Raw genomic sequence first — 19,363 nt, 5'->3', positions numbered from 1 at the left:
GGCTGCCAGATCCCCTGCTGCTGTGCTCACATCACTTTCCGCCGGTCAGCCTCTGCTGTGTCCTGATTCCATACCCACATCATCTGCCTCTGTACTACAATTGCACATGCAGCAGGCCCACTCCCACAGCAAGAGCCACACAAGTCCACACTGAGTCACTAGCGCCAGCACAGGTGCCATCCCCTACCTGTACATCGCCACCCATCCCCCACTCCCCTGAGCTGGGAGAGCACAGACTGTTTACAGACCCCAGTGTACCCAGCCAGAGTCTGGGCACCTTCAGGGCTTGTTACCTCAGTCCCCTTTCAAGCTCAAAGGCAGGCAGCTTAGGTGCATTACTGGGTGAGAATTCAGGCAACTTTGGCGACCCTGTCAGGCTATAGATAGGCGGCTTTGGCAAGAGTGAGCAAAAACCCAGGCTGCTTGCACCTGCCCCAGGCTGCCTTTGATTCGCATTAAGCTAGATCCCAAGCTGCTCCACCCACCTACCTGCCCATACACTGACATGGGTAGACCACAACGCAAAAGAAATAACACGAAAAATAAAATGCAAGAAAATCCAGACAGATCACCCAGTCCAACAAGGATCACAACTAACCAAAACATAGAAGAGTGTTTAGGATCAGAACATCAAGTGGAAGCAATGAATAATGCAACCCTGACCAAACTACTGCTAGAACTGACAGGAAAGCTACAAAGGATAGATAATCGTATGGATGCTACCATCACTAAGTTAGAGCAATATGATAAGACACTGGAAGGAATTCAAAGAGAGCTAAGAGAGTTGAGGGGGAGTGAAAAAAAAAGAAAGAGGACGTTAAAAATCAGCTGGCCACACTAAATGAAAACATAAAGAAATGCAAGGATGATTTCCAAGAATCATCAAGAAAATCAGAAAATGAGACAAAAAGGGAGCTGGACAAAGTGATGGAAGTGATACATAGGAAAGTAGTAGAAAATGCAAACTTAATTGAACAAGTCCAAAACTCACTAGAGGCTCTCAAGAATAGAGTCAGCGAAGTGGAAGATAGAAACTCTGATCTGGAAGACAGGATGGAAGAAACAGTTCGAGAGTCCAAAAATTTCAGTAAGTTCAAAAGTTCCTGTGAACAGAACATGAGAGAATTGTGGGATACACTTAAACGTCCTAATATCAGAATCATTGGAATACCAGAAGGAGAAGAATTTCAGACCAAAGGCATGGAGAACTTATTTAACACAATAATTGAAGAAAACTTCCCCCGTCTCTTAAAAGAAAGGCCCATCAAGATTCAAGAAGCAAACAGAACTCCTAACCAACTAGAACAAAGGAGAAACTCTCCAAGACATATTATCATTAAGACTCTATACATTGACACCAAGGAAAAAATCCTAAAAGCAGCTGGGAAAAACAGCACACCACTTTCAAAGGAAACCCCATCAGAATTACTTCAGACTTCTCAATGGAAACCCTGAAAGCTAGAAGGGCGTGGAATGAAACTCTCCAAACTATAAGAAACTATGGCTTTCAACCCAAAAACTCTACCCGGCAAAAGTCTCCCTTATAATAGATGGTGAAAGGAAAACTTTCCATGACAAAACTCAGCTTTACAATTATATGAACACAAAACCAAACCTACAGAAAGTACTCCAGGAAATTCTCCACAGAGAAGAAACAAATAACCAAACACAAATGCCTACAAGAAGCAGATCACAGCAACCAAACCCAGAGTAGATAGAAAAAAAAAAAAAAATTAAACTCCATGGAAATGCCAACACACCTCTACCACCACAACATGACAGGGATCAAATCAAATCTCACAGTCATCACCCTAAACATTAATGGCCTTAATTCACCCATCAAGAGACACAGGCTAACAGGTTGGATCAAAAAATTAGACCCCTCAATCTGCTGCCTTCAAGAAACCCACCTTACCACAAAAGACAGAAACCTCCTCAGGGTGAAAGGGTGGAAAACAATATTCCAGGCAAATGGGAATAAGAAACAAGCAGGTGTAGCTATATTAATATCAGATAAAGTTGACTTCAAACCAAAAACAATCAGAAAAGACAAAGAAGGCTACTTCCCACTTATAAAGGGAATAATCCATCAAGAGGATATTACAATCATAAATCTGTATGCACCAAACACAGGGGCACCACAGTTCATAAAACAAAACCTACTTGACAATAAATCAGAAATAACCACCAACACCATCATAGCTGGGGACTTTAACCCACCATTATCACTAATGGACAGATCATCCAAACAGAAGCTCAACAGGGAAGTAAGAGAGCTCAACAAAACCATAGAGCACTTAGACCTAACAGACATCTACAGAACATTCCATCCCAAATCCACATTCTTCTCAGCAGCCCATGGAACATTCTCTAAAATAGACCATATACTGGGTCACAAAGATAGCCTCCACATATTTAGGAAAATCGACATAATTCCCTGCATGACATCAGATCATAATGCTATATTCCTAGAAATCAACAAAAAAAAAAAAACCAACAAGAATCCCAATGGCAACTGGAAACTGAATAGCACACTCTTAAACAAAAAATGGATAGTGGATGAAATAAAAAATGAAATTGCAAAATTCCTGGAATTGAATGACAATGAGAACACATCATACCAAAACGTATGGGACACAATGAAGTCAGTCCTCAGGGGAAAATTCATAGCACTCAATGCCTTCATAAAAAAGACAGAAAGATCCCAAATCAATAGCCTAACCATCCACCTAAAGGCATTGGAAAAACAAGAAAACTCCAACCCAAAGAGCTCCAGGAGGGAAGAACTAATTAAAATCAGAGCAGAAATTAATGAATTGGAAACCAAGGAAACAATTAAGGGAATTGACAAAACAAAGAGCTGGTTCTTTGAAAAAATAAACAACATTGACAAACCTCTGTCCAATTTGATCAAGCAAAAAAAGGAGAGACTCCAAATTAACAAAATTCAAAATGAAAAAGGAGAGATCACAACAGACATCAGTGAAATCGGCAGAATCAGGACTTATTTCAAAAACCTCTACTCCGCAAAACTGGAAAATGTGGAGGAGGTGGATAAATTCCTGGATGCATATCATCTACCAAAGCTAACCTCAGAGCAGATCAATCACCTCAATGAACCCATCACACTCATGGAAATTGAAAAAGTAATAAAACACCTCCCAAAAAAGAAGAGTCCAGGACCAGATGGATTCCCAGCCAAATTTTATCAAACCTTCATGGAAGAACTCAAACCAATCTTCCTAAAACGGTGCCACAAAATTGAAGAACAGGGAAAGCTACCCAACTCCTTCTATGAAGCTAGTATCACCCTAATCCCAAAACCAGGCAGAGATGCCACAAGAAAAGAAAACTATCGGCCTATTTCCCTAATGAACATAGACGCAAAGATCCTCAACAAAATACTCACAAACCGAATCCAACAACACATCAAAAGCATTATCCACCTTGACCAAGTGGGATTTATCCCAGGAACACAAGGGTGGTTCATCATACGAAAATCTGTCAATGTAATACACCACATAAACAAGCTTAAACATAAAAATCACATGATCATTTTGATAGATGCAGAAAAGGCCTTTGAAAAGATACAACATCACTTCATGATCAAAACATTGGAGAGAATCAGCATGGCCGGTTCACATCTTACCATAATAAAGGCAATATACAAAGCTCCAAAGGCCCAAATAATACTTAATGGAGAGAGACTAGAGGAATTACCATTGAGATCAGGAACAAGACAGGGATGTCCTCTCTCACCTCTGCTTTTCAATATAGTTCTGGAAGTCCTAGCCCAAGCAATAAGGCAGGAGAAGGAAATAAAAGGGATACAATTTGGAAAGGACGAAGTTAAGTTAGCTCTATTCGCTGATGACATGATTGTATATGTAAGACACCCAAGAGACTCCATCCCAAAACTCCTGAAGGTGATTAACTCCTATAGCAAAGTAGCAGGATACAAAATCAATGCACAAAAATCGGTAGCATTTCTATATGCAAATGACAAAGACACAGAAAAAGAAATAAAGGACATAGTCCCATTTTCAATAGCAACAAAAATAATAAAATACCTTGGAATAACGTTAACCAAGGAAGTAAAAGATCTATACAACGAAAATATAAAAACTCTCAAAAAAGAAATTGAGGAGGACTTGAAAAGATGGAAAGACCTCCCATGCTCCTGGATAGGCAGAATTAACATTGTGAAGATGACAATCCTTCCAAAGGCAATATATAGATTTAATGCAATTCCAATTAAAATCCCTACAGTGTTCTTCACAGAGATAGAAAAAATGATCTCAAATTTCATATGGAAAGCAGAAGGCCTCGCATATCCAAACATATCCTCAGCAGAAGAAATACATCTGGTGGCATCACCATACCCGATATAAAGCTATATTACAAAGCCATAGTAATAAAAACAGCATGGTACTGGCATAAAAACAGGAGTATAGACCAATGGAATAGACTTGAGGACCCGGATTTTGGGCCAAGCAACTATAGCTACTTGATATTCAACAAAGGCCCAAACAATATAGACTGGAAAAAAGATAGCATCTTCAACAAATGGTGCTAGATAAACTGGATAACCACATGCAGGAAACTAAAACTTGATCCACACATTTCACCATGCACTACACTCAAATCCAAATGGATCAAAGACCTCAACATAAGACCAGAAACTCGAAAACTACTGAAAGAAAATTTAGGAAGTACTTTCCATGATATAGGAATGGAAAAAGACTTCCTGAATAAAACCCCAGTGGCTCAAGTTATTAAACAGTCACTCAACCATTGGGATCATGTGAAGCTGAAGAGTTTCTTTACAGACAAGCATATAATAAGCAAAGCCAATAGAATACCCACAGAATGGGAGAAAATATTTGCAGGTTATCCAACTGATAGAGGCCTTATCTCTAGAATTTACAAAGAACTCAAAAGTCTAACCAATAAGATGATAAATACCCCACTCACAAAATGGGCACAGAGTTAAACAGGCAATTCACAGAGGAAGAGATACAAATGGCAAACACACACTTAAGAAAATGTTCAACATCCCTAATCATCAGAGAAATGCAAATTAAAACAACTATGAGATTCCACCTTACCCCAATAAGGATAGCCAACATCAAAAGGTCAAATGAAAATAAATGCTGGCGAGGATGTGGAGAAGCAGGGACACTCCTTCACTGTTGGTGGGAATGCAGGATGGTACAACCACTTTGGAAAGCAATATGGAGACTCCTGAAAAAGCTGACTATAGAAATACCAACAGACCCAGTTATACCATTACTGGGCATCTACCCTAAAACCTTCAAACCAAAAGCCAGAGAGATATGCTCAACCATGTTTGTAGCAGCTCAATTCGTAATAGCTAAAAGCTGGAATCAACCCAGATATCCATCATTAGAAGAATGGATAACAAAGATGTGATATATCTACACAATGGAATTCTATACAGCAGTAAGAAAAAACGACATAAAGAAATTTGAGGAAAAATGGTTGCACCTGGAACAGATCATTCTCAGTGAACTTACCCAATCACAGAAAAAAAATTGACACAGAGTCTCACTCATCTGCAACACCTAACCTGAATCTGCCCAAGATGCCTTACATACCTAGCAAGCACCTCATGGACTAGACAATAAGATGGATGGGAGGGTGGGGAGGGAATCAAAGGGTGGAAAACAGTAATCCGGACACAAACGGCAATGGTACCATAAAATTCTACTTCCTAAAAGACAGACCAAATGGCTGAACCTTCACTAGACCCTTACAGGAAACACCTGAACCACAAGACACTGGAGAGGGTAGGATCAAGACTGACCTAAATCTCCTACATCTTCCCTCCCTTCCTCCCTCTCCCCCTCTCCCTGCTCTCTCTCTCCTCTCTAACTCTTGTATATTAGTTATGTTTTTCCTCAATTTCTTAGTGGACACTGACCTGTAACCCCCACTTCCAGCTTGGGCCTACCATCCACTATGAGCCTTTGATCAGAGAAACCTACAAGGTTTCCCAAAACAATGACAGTCTTCTGTCAGAGTAATTGATGACCCACCAAAGGCCAGTGGTAAGACCCTATTGCTGAAGACTCCATACGCAGCTGATGTGTAAAATGGAATGACATGGCTGGAAGCCAGGAGAGAGTCAGTCCCCAGACAGTCAGCGTGTCTAGTGCCAGAAGGCGCTACATAGGCGACTGGGGGAAATGACCAAGATCTGTCCAAGCAACACATTGTTTAACCTAAGTAGCAACAAATAACGGATGTAATGCCCACACAAGTGCAATAGTGGTACACAGCCATGGTGAGGAATCAATTGCTCTTGATTTGGCTAACTGATCCACTCAGTGGTACTAGACCCATAGTTGGATCTGGGAAACAAGTCAGGACCATACCCAAACACAAGCCCACTCTACAATATCAAGCTACCATCAATCACGGGGTATAAGAGGGCCTTACCCTTTCATACTGTCTATCAAAAAAGTGTTATCTCAATTTTCCGGGTGCTAACTTACTCTCCATTGGAGAATCTGCTTCTCTTTTCCAGATAGATGCAGATCCTAAGAAGAGAGCTGCCCCAACATACCTCAAAAGGGGCCCAACTGAAACTAAGGACAACTGGCGAAATAAGCAAGGGTGATGTTTTCCTGTGAACTGGATACCAGCACAAAGGGGAAGGAGATCAACGCAGAGAAAATCAACTCCTACCAAATCGGAGAGCCAGAGCCTCAGAGGCCCCCAACACCTCAGCACTGAAGCAGACCAAAAATGAACCCAACATGGCTCAGGGAAATTTTGTGGAAGAGGGGCCGGAAAGAATGTCAGAGTCACATGTTGGGTCATGATTTGCAGAGACATTTATTATACCAATAACTGGGGGCTAACTCCACAATGCACGACCCATTTTCATTAACAAGGAGGGTCTAATGGGAGGGGGTAGATCACAGATGAGCCTAAATAATGGTACCAAACTGCCTGTATTTACTGAAAAGAAAACTAATAAATTAAATTAAAAAAAAAAAAGAAACAGACATCAATGAAATTGGAAGAACCATCAGGGCATACTTCCAAAACCTCTACTCCCCAGAACTTAACATTCTGGATGAAATACATGAATTTCTAAATACATACCACCTACCAAAACTAAACCCAGGACAGATTAATCTCCCAAGTAGAGCTATTATATCCATAGATATTGAAAAGGTAATCAAAAATGTCACCAAAAATTAGTCCAAGACTGTAGGTCTTCTCATGCAAATTCTACAAACCTTCATTGAAGAACTTAAACAAATTTTTCTCAAACTATTTTGCACAATTGGAAACCACAAAATACTGCCCAATTCCTCTTATTTAGGTAGCATCCCCTAATACCAAAACCAGACAGAGATGCAACAAGGAAAGAAAACTATAGACCTATATCACTAATGAAATTAGATGCAAAGATCCTAAACAAAATACTTTAAAAACATTTTTTTTTGTTGTTTATTTTAATTTATTTAGTTGAGAGTGACAGACAGATATAGAAAGAGGCAGATAGAGAGTGAGAGACAGAATGGGTGCGCCAGGGCCTCCAGCCACTGCGAACGAACTCCAGATACGTGCGCCCCCTTGTGCATCTGGCTAACATGGGTCCTGGGGATATCAAGCCTCGAACCGGGGTCCTTAGGCTTCACAGGCAAGCACTTACGCTAAGCCATTTCTCCAGCCCACAAATTACTTTTTAAACCCAAATTCAGTAACACCTCTAAAGCATTATTCACCTTGACAAAACAGGTTTCATTCCAGGGATACAGGGATGGATCAACATATGGAAATCAGCCAGTATAATACAATACATAAAGAAACTGAACCATAAGAACCACATGATCATCTCAATTGATGCAGAGGCCTGTGACAAAATACAACACCACTTCATCATCAAAACGTTGGAAAGAATATGCATTGAGGTTTATATCTCAACACAATAAAGACTATATATAGGGCTGGAGAGATGGCTTAGCGGTTAAGCGCTTGCCTGTGAAGCCTAAGGACCCCGGTTCGAGGCTCAGTTCCCCAGGTCCCACGTTAGCCAGATGCACAAGGGGGCACACGCGTCTGGAGTTCCTTTGCAGAGGCTGGAAGCCCTGGCGCACCCATTCTCTCTCTCTCCCTCTATCTGTCTTTCTCTCTGTGTCTGTCACTCTCAAATAAATAAATTGAAAAAAAAAAGTATTAAAGACTATATATAAAGCACCTAAAGCCCAACTAATATTTAATGGGGAAAGACACAAGGAGTTCCCACTGAGATCAGGAACCAGACAGGGGAGCCCATTCTCACCACTGCTCATCAACATAGTAGAAGTCCTAGAGCAAAAATAAGACAGGAGAAAGAAATAAAAGGGATTCACTTTGGAAAGGCAAGTCAAGTTAGTCCTATTTTCAAATGACATGATCCTGTACATAAGTGAGCTGAAAGTGATTAATTCCTTCAGGAAAGTGGCAAAATAAATATCAATGCACAAAATCAATACCTTTTCTGTATGCAAAGAACAAATATACAGAGAAAGAAATCAGTGAGGTTGTCCCTTTTTAAATAGCAACACAAAATTAAATACCTTTTAAGAAAACTAACCAAAGATGTGAAAGGCCTATATAATGAAAAAAAGAAAGAAAGAAAAGAAAGAAAGAAATTGAGGAGGATGTGAGAAGATGGGAAGACCTTCCATGCTCTTGGATAGGTAGATTTAATATTATGAAAATGAAATTTCTACCAAAAGCTAAACCCCAGTGGCCCAAGTAATTAAAGAAGCACTTAACCAATGGGATCTATGAAGCTAAAAAGCTTTGCATAGACAAACATACCATGAGCAGAGCCAATAGACTCCCCATTGAATGGGAGAAAAGATTTGCCAGCTATACCACTGACAGAAGCCTAATATCTAGAATCTACAAAGAACCCAAAAACCTAAATTATTAAAACAACAACAACAAAAAACACTCCAAAAGTGGGGCAGAGAACTGAGGGAGTTCTCAGAGGAGGAATTACAAATGGTTAACACACATGTAAGAAAATGTTCAATATCCCTAGCCATTAGAGAAGTGCAAATTACAACAACTATGAGATTCCCCCTAACACCAGCAACATTTAAAAATCAAATGTAAACAAATGTTGGAGAGAATGTAAAGAAATAGGAACACTCATTCACACTTGGTGGGGATATAAACTAGTATAACCACTATGGAAATTAATATGGAAACTCTGGAAAATGATGATTATAGAATTAGCAACAGATCCCATTATTACCTTACTGGGCATTTACCCTCAAAGCTCCACATCTCAGTTCAGAGGTTTTTGCTCAACAATCAATATTTGCTCAATTCATAATATCTAAGAACTGGAATCAACCAAGGCCCCCATTACTGGATAAATGGATAACCAAGATGTGGTATATCTACACAATGGATTTCTATGGCAGTAAGAATAAATGGCACAAGGAAACTTGTAGAAAAAATGGGAGAACTTGGAACAGATCATACTAAACGAACTCACTCAATCACAGAAAGATTATCACGTCATGGTCTCACTCATCTTTGGTTCCTAACCTCGATCAGCCCAAGTTGCTGACATACATGAATGGCATCTTGAAACTTGAACAATAGGGTGGATAGGCTTGAGGGAAGGAAAAGGTTATGGGGAAACAAAACTGAACCCAATTTGAACTAGAACTAAAAATCCTACATCTTATACATTAGACTAAAAGGTTCAACCCTCAACAGGATCTCAGGGGGAGCACCTGAATTAAAGCTCCCAGATAAAGTGAGGTAAGCCTAACCTTAAATTTCTCCTGTTTTTCTCTTTTTTTCTGTCTTTATCTTTTTTCCTTTCCCTGGGTGCTTGCCTATAATTCCCTGTATTATGACACTGTTAATATCCACAACAAGCTACTGATCAGAGAGACCTATGAGGTCTCCTAAAACAAACAAGACCAACATCGGTAAGAGCACTTGCTTACCCGCCCTACTTCTGAACAACATATGCCATCACCACAGACTATGGAGAGACCTGGTTGGAATCTGGAAGCTAGCCAGTCCCCAGACAGTCCACTTAGTGCTGGAAGGCACTACATGACTTACTGGGGAATGTGGCCAATACCAGTCCGAGCAACTCAAAGTCTAAGCTACTCAGAAGCAAAAAACAGATGTGAAGCCCACATAAGTGCAATAGTGGCACACAGCCATGGTCATAGCCAACTGCTCTTGGATTGGCTAACAGATCCATTCAAGATCTGAAACTGGAAAACAAGTCAGAATTATATCCAGATAATGATCCTGCTTTCCAATGTCAAGCTCCCACTAATCTTGTCATGTAAGGGGGTCTATACCCTTTAAGTTCTCTCTAAATTAATAATGGTTATCTCATTTAACAAGTACTGACTTCACTCTCATTTGACTCTATAAATTTTTTGATTTCCTTCTTGATTTCTTCATTGACACATTCATCATTTAGTAGTGTATTGTTTAGTTTCCATGATTTTGTGTATGCTCTATAGCCTTCCTTGGTTCTGATTTGTAGTTTAATTCCATCATGGTCAGATAGAATGCAAGGAATTATTTCAATTTTCCTGAATTTGTTAAGATTTGCTTTGTGTCCTAATATATGGTCTATTTTAGAGAATGTTCCATGTGCTGCTGAAAAGAATGTATATTCTGCAGCCTTTGGATGAAATGTCCTGTATATATCTGTTAAGTCCATTCCTTCTATGACCTCATTTAGTCCAGATGCCTCTCTGTTTATTTTTTCCCTGGATGACCTGTCAATTGATGACAGTGGGGTGTTAAAGTCACCCACCACCACTGTGTTTGGTGTTATCTGTGACCTTAGTTCTTATAGTGTTTGTTTGACAAATTTGGGAGCCCCCATGTTAGGTGCATATATGTTTAGGATTGTAATGTCCTCCTGTTGGAGTGTGCCCTTAATCAATATAAAGTGACCTTCCTTATCTTTCTTGACTAACGTTGGACTAAAGTCTACCCTGTCTGATATTAGGATAGCAACCCCTGCTTGTTTTCTAGGCCCATTTGCTTGAAACACCATCTTCCAACCTTTCACCCTAAGATAATGTCTATCCTTTGTAGAAAGGTGAGTTTCTTGGAGACAACAAATTGTAGGATCCTGCTTTTTAACCCAGTCTGCAAATCTATGTCTTTTCGTTGGGGCCTTGAGGCCATTGATATTAAGAGATATTATTGAAAGGTGTGTATTTATGTTTGCCTTTTTTTTTTTTTTTGTGGTTCTGGTTCTACCTGTGCTCTCTTCTGTTAACTAGTATTTGAGTATTGCTTGTTTTTTCTAGGTTCCTTATATGTGTGCTTTTCCTTTTCTTCAGCATGGAGGATTCTATCAAGTATTTTCTGTAGAGCTGGTTTTGTCTTCAAATACTCCTTTAACCTGCTTTTGTCATGGAATGTCCTTATTTCTCCATCTATTTGAATGGATAACTTTGCAGGATAAAGTAACCTTGGTTGACAGTTGTTATCTTTCAGAACTTGGAATATATCACTCCAAGCCCTTCTGGCTTTAAAAGTTTGTGTTGAATAATCTGCTGTAATCCTGATGGGCTTACTTTTGTAGGTAACTTGATTTTTCTCTCTAACTGCTTTCAATATTTTTTTCTTTGGTGTGTGTGTTTGGAAGAGGTTCTTTCCAGGTTTTGTCTGGCTGGGGTTCTAAAGGCTTCCTCTATCTGTATTGGCACCTCTTTCCCAATTGGGGGGAAATTTTCTTCTATGATTTTGCTGAAGACACCTACTATGCCTTTTGAGTGAAATTCTTCTCCTTCTACTATGCCCTGAATTCTAATATTTTATCTTTTCATAGTGACCCGAATATCTTGAAATTCCCACTCATACTTTTCTATAAGTTTGTCTTTCTCTTTGTTGGCCTGTATTAGATCTGCCACCTGGTCTTCTAGTTTAGATATTCTGTCCTCTCCTTCATCCATTCTACTGGTGAGATTTTCTACAGAGTTTTTTATTTCATTAACTATGTTCTTCATTGTTAGTAATTCTGACTGGTTTTTATTTATTATTTCTATTTCCTTATTTATGTCTTGTATTGCCTTCTTTATTTCATGAAATTAGTGTCCTGCATCTTCTTTGATTCCTTTGATTTCCTCTTTAAGTTCCTCTTTGACTCCTTTGATTTGTTCTCTGACTTCTTTGAACATATTTACAATCATTCTTTTGAAATCTTTTTCAGGCATTTCCTCTAACTTGTTCTCACTGGAGGTCATTTCTGATGCATTAATACTTTTACGTGGATTTATATCGTCTTGCTTTTTAGTGTTTCTTGTGTTATAATGTATATATTTTTGCATCTCGGATTAAGTTAATGCTTGGATTTTCTAGCTAGCTGGGTATTCTTAGCTGTATCAATTGATTTGATGTTATATATTTTCAGGGTAGGAGCTTAAGGTGTTAGATGTGGCTCTTAAGACTCTGAGAGTATCTATAAAGGTGCTCCTAGGGGTTGAGTTTCCCTGCTATGGGAGTATTCAAGTAGGCTGAGTGGAATAAAACACAGGTAGATTCTAAAAGTTAACTAAACACTGTACCCATTCAGTCAAAACCAGCCCCAAGTATGTATGCCAGAGTAGTTATTATAACAACCAGATCCTCTATCAACATAGAGGTTAAGATTTCTGGTCTGTTGAAGGATCCCAGTCAGCTTGTGACCAAGTGAGACCCTTCCCTGGTGCAAACCCAGTTACCTTGGATGAGTTTGGTCTCTGTCAAGTTGCTGCCTGGGTCGTCGGGCTACTGTTCTGATTTCTGGAGCTGGGCACTGGCTTTTCCTGTGGGGCAAACCAAGCCTGGCAACTGTGGCCCTGCAGATCAGCACCCCCACTGCTGGAACTGCTGCTGCGAAAGCTGCCTCTGCTGGGTCTGTCAGCAGCTCAAGCTGCTGCTGCTGGGCCCACTGCTGCTGTTGCCTCTGCTGCTGCTGCTGCTGTAGCTGCAACTTCTGGAGCCACTGCTGTTGTTGAAGCTGCTGCTGCTGGGTCTTCTGTTGTTGCCGCTCCTGGGTCTGCTGCTGCTGGGGCTGCTGGTACCGGTTCCAGAGCTGCTGATGTTGCTGCCGAACTCTGCTCCTGCTTTGGTCCTGCTGTTGGCTCAAGTTGGCGTGGCCGGTCCCGGACCGCTGTTCTATTGGCCGGAGCTGGGCTCAGGCGGTGGGGAAGGGGAGGGAGCCGCAGCTGCTCTGGTTCTCTCACTGCTCCACATGTTCTTCTACCTCGCGGTCTGCTCCTCCACTGCTCACTGCCGCTCTCCCTTCACGTTTCATGAGTTGCGGAGAGCGCTGTTGTGAGGGGAAGCTCCCGCACCTGGCTTTTCCTGCAGCTGGAGCCGAGCCTGGCGGCTTTCTGTTGCGCCCCGCCACCGCCGCGGTTGTTGGAGCTGCTGGGGCCACTTTTGCCGGCTTGTGTGGGATCTGGATGCTCTGGATCTTTCCTACTTCTCTGCTGCTGCTAAAATTTCCTATACACCTCACTTTTTAGTAAAAGTGTGTATTTTGCTGAGTTTTTTTTTTTTTGGTCTTTTTCCCCCCAGGCTGCTTTGGCGTGGTACCTATGCCGCCATCTTAACTGGAAGTCTGACTTCACTCTCTATTGGATATTGTGCTTCTCTTTTTCAGTTGGGAGTGGGACCTGATGAGATAAATGACCAAGCACTTTGCACCCTTGTCTCAGCTTAAACCACAGAGGAAATGAGAAAATGAGCAAGAGTGCTCCTTCCTCTGCAAAGCTGGTATCAGCACAAAGGTTAAGAAGATAGACACTGAGGACACTCATCACCTACCAAAACATGGATCTAGAGGCTCCTAAGAATCTGTCAATAGACTTTAAATGCACCCAACATGTCTTGGGGAATTTTGTGGAAGAGGGGGTGGCTAGAAATATTTTTAGAGCCACACATTGGGATATTATGCACAGAGATATTGCCTCTCATAGCTGACTACTGCCCCTGTAGTGCATGACCCACAATCCCCACAGAGTTGACCTGCATCCTCATGAGAACCTCTTCAGAAAAGGGGCAGGGGTGAACAAAACAATGGTACCAACATGTTTGTTTATATACTAAGTATGTTCATATCTAATAAAAATAAATTAAAAAAAAATTCCACCTGGGATGGAGAGATGGCTCAACTATTAAAGGCACTTGCTTACATAGCCTGAAAGCCTAGGTTTCATTCCTCAGTACCCATGCAAAGCCAGGTGCGCAAATGGTTCATGCATTAGTAGTTCATTTGCATTGCCAGGAGGCCCAGGCACACCCATAGGCTTACTCTCCCTTTTTCTTTCTCTCTCTCCTTTCTTGCCTCTCTCCCAAATAATTAAAAAAAGAATATATATAGGACTCAGTCAGTCCCTGCGGGGTAGCATGGGGACTGACTAACTCAGTGTATTCTTACCATCTCTGCGGCTCTTACCCTCATTCCTCCCTCTCTCCCTTTCTACAATGTTGCTTGAGCCATGGAAGGCCAGCTGCCAGTCCAATTTAGTGTTGAATTCTCTGCAGTCTCTGGATTTCTACTTGGATGGATTTTAGTTGACTTCATCTGTCACTATCTTCTGGAGCTGGTTGTCAGGCTAGCAGTGAGAGCAATTTTCATGTTTTTCAATTTCTCTGGGGCCCTGACAGATGTGGTGGAGATGTCACTTCTCATGATGAACAGTTGGCTATCATCTTCTTGTCTTGGTTCTTCTTTGTTTTCTCTGTAAAATCCTTTGTCTCCTCAGGAGAAAGTGGAACATACACACACACACCCAGAAAAAAGCACAAATGCAAATGGTTATTTGTCTGTTATTTGCACTTATACATCAACTTTAAATACTGTTTACCAAGTTTAAGGGTGACCAAATCCAGTCCGGTGTTTGTCTCTGGAGGGGTTCAGCTTCTCTCTTTAGCACACATGGAAGACAGCTGATGCAGAGGATCAAATCCTCCTTCTTATAAGGTGCTAATCCATTGTCAGGACATTATAAGTCCTTAGTGACCTAATTATCTCTAAATGATCATATCCTAACATTATAGTGACCATTAGGTCCATCATATAAACAGGAGTATAAGGCTCACAGCCTTCAGTCCATAACTCTTTCATATCAAGAAACCCAGTTGGAAAAGCAAAAGTACAGGCAACCTTTAGAAACTTCAGCTGGCCAACTGAGCATAGGAAATTAAATAAAACTTTCATTATATTGTCACAGAGAACCACATATATGCCACACCAAGTGACTTTTGAGTTTGAGATTAAGCCTTAGCAGGAACTACACCCTGAGGTACAGCCATTACAAAACCTAAAGAGAAGACTGCAGGAACTTCAAGAAAACAAATACTTTTTTAAAGCCACAGCATGTCTGACAATTTGTTATAGAACCATATAAGAAATAAAGTTTAGCTTTAATTTGGTGGTATTATAAATTAATCCATAAAATCATTTTACTCATTGTTTATATTGGCTGTAGCTAACGCTTTTGGTGGGTACATAACAAGAAATGGGTTTGGGAGGACACAGAAACTGATTTATCATCCATAGTATTGACAGAATATTTTTGCAAATCCCTTGTATCAACATTTCCACAAACAATGAGAGATTCATTCTTTTTTTTCTGCAAACTTGTCAGTATATGGTATTTATAGAATTCTAAATTTTAAAAATTCTTACACATTTGTGTTTTTATATTTTATAATTATATTTGACCTTATCAATGAGAATATAAATTTATGTTGTCAACTCAAAACATATATCAATGACTTGGTATATATTTGTAAAATCAGAAAGCACTATTTCTAGATACTAACAAAGAGTTATCATATATTTTTTATCCTTTTATGATCATAGGATAAAAAATAATGAAAAAGTAAAAGTACAAGTCTTATGAACATTTTAAGGAGATAAAATATAAAGGAAAAAATGATGAGTAATAATCTAGAAAATGCTGAAGTAATAAAGTTTACAAACAGCTCACAGCAGCATCACAAAAGTTTTGTAATACACCAAAGAGTCTTTAAGGATGCAGCTTTAATCATGTGCACTGAAATTAAGATGTCATTATGCATAAGAGACTAGAGCAAAACCTTATTAAAGCATTATGCAAACTGGCATAATACTAAATGCTGTAGTTGTACAATCTGTATTCTTGCTTATCTTATTTTACTGTTATAGACTTTGGATATCTCAAGATAAAGAGAAATTAAAACTTTCTCCTATAATAAGCAATTTTTATATTCCTGAAAATGTAGCTAAGCAACTGTCCACACCCTTCCCCAAAAAAGAAAGGGAATGAAAACCAGGCATATTGGCACATACCTTTAATCCCAGCACTCGGGAGGCAAAGGCAGGAGGATCGCCATGAGTTTGAGGCCACCCTGAGACTACATAGTGAATTCCAGGTCAGCCTGGGATAGAGTGAGATCCTACCTCAAAATAAATACATAAATAAATAAATAGGAACGAGGCAGAAGAAAAGAAATAAAAATGGCAATAATATTTCTATGAAATATAAAAAATGAAAATTTGATAAATACAATAAATATTTCATTAGTTGATAAATCTTCATATTAATCAGACAGACTAGTGTAATTTAATGTATTAATTGTTATCCTATCTCTTCAAGCAAGTCTCAAGAAAAAGGGGGAGGGAGAAGAGGAGGAGGAAGAGGAAAAGGTAGGCAGAATATTGGTGTTGCTCTCATTGCTGGCCAAAGTAGTTTCTCTCTCTCTCTCTCTATCTCGCTCTTTCTCTCTCTCTGGTTCTCTCTCTCTCTCTTTTCTGATATAGCATGAAAGCAGTCCTCCAGTACCACAAATTATGCAATTGAGTTTCCCACATTTGGTGAAATCGCAGGTGTCAGCACATCCAGAGAGCAATGGAAAACCACCTTTGTGATCATAGTTTCTACCCTGCCAGGTAAGTAGCTTCTCTATGGAGATATTGAGACTCAAAACTCCTCAAAGTGCTGAAAATGAGAAGCTGTTGAGAGATCATTGTTAATTAAATGAGACAATTTTGTAACATCCTCCAAGTGTACAGATTCTTTTTTTTTTTTTTTTAAATTTAATTTATTAGTTTTCTTTTCAGTAAATACAGGCAGTTTGGTACCATTATTTAGGCTCATCTGTGATCTACCCCCTGAAACTAAGGACAACTGGCGAAATAAGCAAGGGTGATGTGTACAGATTCTTGATGCTGGTTAGGGGAGTAGAAGTCAGAGAGATGGCTATCCTGTATGAGGTTGCTTGACTAAATGGGGGATTCACAAACATTTGGTGATGCTAAAGGTATTATAAACACACACACACATCACATGTGTAATTAATCTGAACTATTTCTGAACATACTCACCTGTGTGGCATCATGTGACTTCCCTGAAGTTACTGGCCTGAAAGCACAATATACATTGTGTATGCTGGTAGGACACAATATCAGTAAGGCTGCTTGAAACATATCAGCTCATATTTGGGTGTGTATATTATCAACTTTGGTGGTTTTTACCAAATATACTAAGTTTTCTGCTCTTAGAAAGCATGTTTGAAAAATATAAACAACGAATGTATTTGCTTAGTATATTTATAGCAGTATTGTTATCTATAATATGTAAGGTAAATATCCCCTGTGCTCCAATGGTTTGCTTGTCTTACTTTGAAATGAATACTAGTTAATTAATTTATGCCTGTTTTGCAGATCCTTGTTATGTATGCAGAGACGAACTTAAAAAATTGCAGTCCTCCTCCCTCAGTCTCACACATGTTGGGATCACCTGGATTGCATGAGCCCCACCAGCCAGCTGAAAATATGACATCCTATATTCAACTTCTGTTTTGACTCTTTATTATTATAATGATGGAATTTAAATCAAGATGTATCTTCTCACAAGAGAATAGGATGTTAATTGCATGCTTAATTGTTTTCTTTTTCTGTCTTTTAGCCTACATGTGAGGAGCTATCACCATGTAGTCAGCCAATGCTGGTATCTGGATACCTCAACCCATACATTTTTCAAGGACTGCTCACCCTGTATAGGAACCACGAGGAAGATATTTATAAATATAACTAGCACTCAGTTTTCCTGATTTTCTTCTTTCTGAATGGATTCTCACACCATCTGCACAAGGACATGTTTTAATAGTCTTTAAAGTATACATGGAGAACCTTATCAACAGTGAGTGATCCTGTGCTAACAAAGGCTCCAAGACAGAACATCTCTGGGTTTTCCATATTCACAACAATGTGTACATGAAAAGATTGTTTTTAACATCTTAAATAATTTAATTTTAGTAAATGTTTCCATTAAAGTGCACTGAAATGGTTGCTTTGGTTAATTTCATCCACTTTTTTGTTTTGTTTTGTTTTGTTTTTTGAGGTGGGGTCTTACTCTAGTCCAAGCTGACCTGTAATTCTCTATGTAGTCACAGGGTGGCCTTGAACTTATGGTGGTCTTCCTACTTCTGCCACCCAAGGGCTGGGATTAAAGGTGTGCGCCACCACTTTTATCCACTTTTATAGTTGTTTTAATCTGAAAGTAATTGCTTTTATTCAGGATACCATTTTTTAGGAGCCCAATCTCATTTGCTTTCATTTTCTACCAGAGCCTTTCATATGTTGTGTAAAATCTAAATATAAATTCTTTAAAAATTGATCTTTCAATTTTTCATTTATATAGTAATATTTGAATATTTTTGTTTAATGCAATAATTAAAAGATGTGATAAGAGTTTTATGTATTCATCTGTAAAATTCTTCATAAGAATTTGAATCTTCCCCTTCCCTAGTAGAGAATACAATTTTAAGGTCTTGTTCATTTTATTTTTTGTTCGTTTGTTTATTTTTATGTATTTATTTGATAGCTACAGACAGAGAGAGAAAGAGAATGGGTGCACCAGGGCCTCGAGCTACTGCAAAGGAACTCCAGACGTGTGAGCCCCCTTGTGCATCTGGCTAACGTGAGTCCTGAGGAATCAAGCCTCAAACTGGTGTCCTTAGGCTTCACAGGCAAGCGCTTAACCACTAAGCCATCTCTCCAGCCCAGGTCTTGTTCATTTTAAAAGAAACATCCTGAATTAACACAGGTTCGTCCTTGGCATATTTCCTGGCATGCCATCAAACTGTACGTTCACCTACTTTCAAAAATTCCATGGAAATCATTTGAATGATGCTGCTGTTGCCTCTAGAGCAGAAATACATGCCATCATGATAGTTCTTTCATACTTCCTAAGAAAATGAAAAAAAAATGTGTGTGTGTGTTTATATTCTTATTAGAGGTTTGTTAAGTTGTTTAATTATTTTTTGAGATATGCTGTTGCTTGCTTGCTTGCTTGCT

The 19,363-nt window shown here is 39.4% G+C and overlaps 1 pseudogene; it reads right to left on the bottom strand.

Moving 5' to 3' along the window:
• Nucleotides 1-16,815: 16,815 nt before the first annotated feature.
• On the bottom strand, nucleotides 16,816-16,962 carry LOC123453489 (annotated as a pseudogene).
• Nucleotides 16,963-19,363: the final 2,401 nt, after the last annotated feature.

The sequence above is a fragment of the Jaculus jaculus genome, chromosome 11, assembly GCF_020740685.1.
Source record: "Jaculus jaculus isolate mJacJac1 chromosome 11, mJacJac1.mat.Y.cur, whole genome shotgun sequence".
In the NCBI taxonomy this organism is placed as follows: Eukaryota; Metazoa; Chordata; class Mammalia; order Rodentia; family Dipodidae; genus Jaculus; species Jaculus jaculus.
This window is presented reverse-complemented; position numbering and strand designations above follow the sequence as displayed.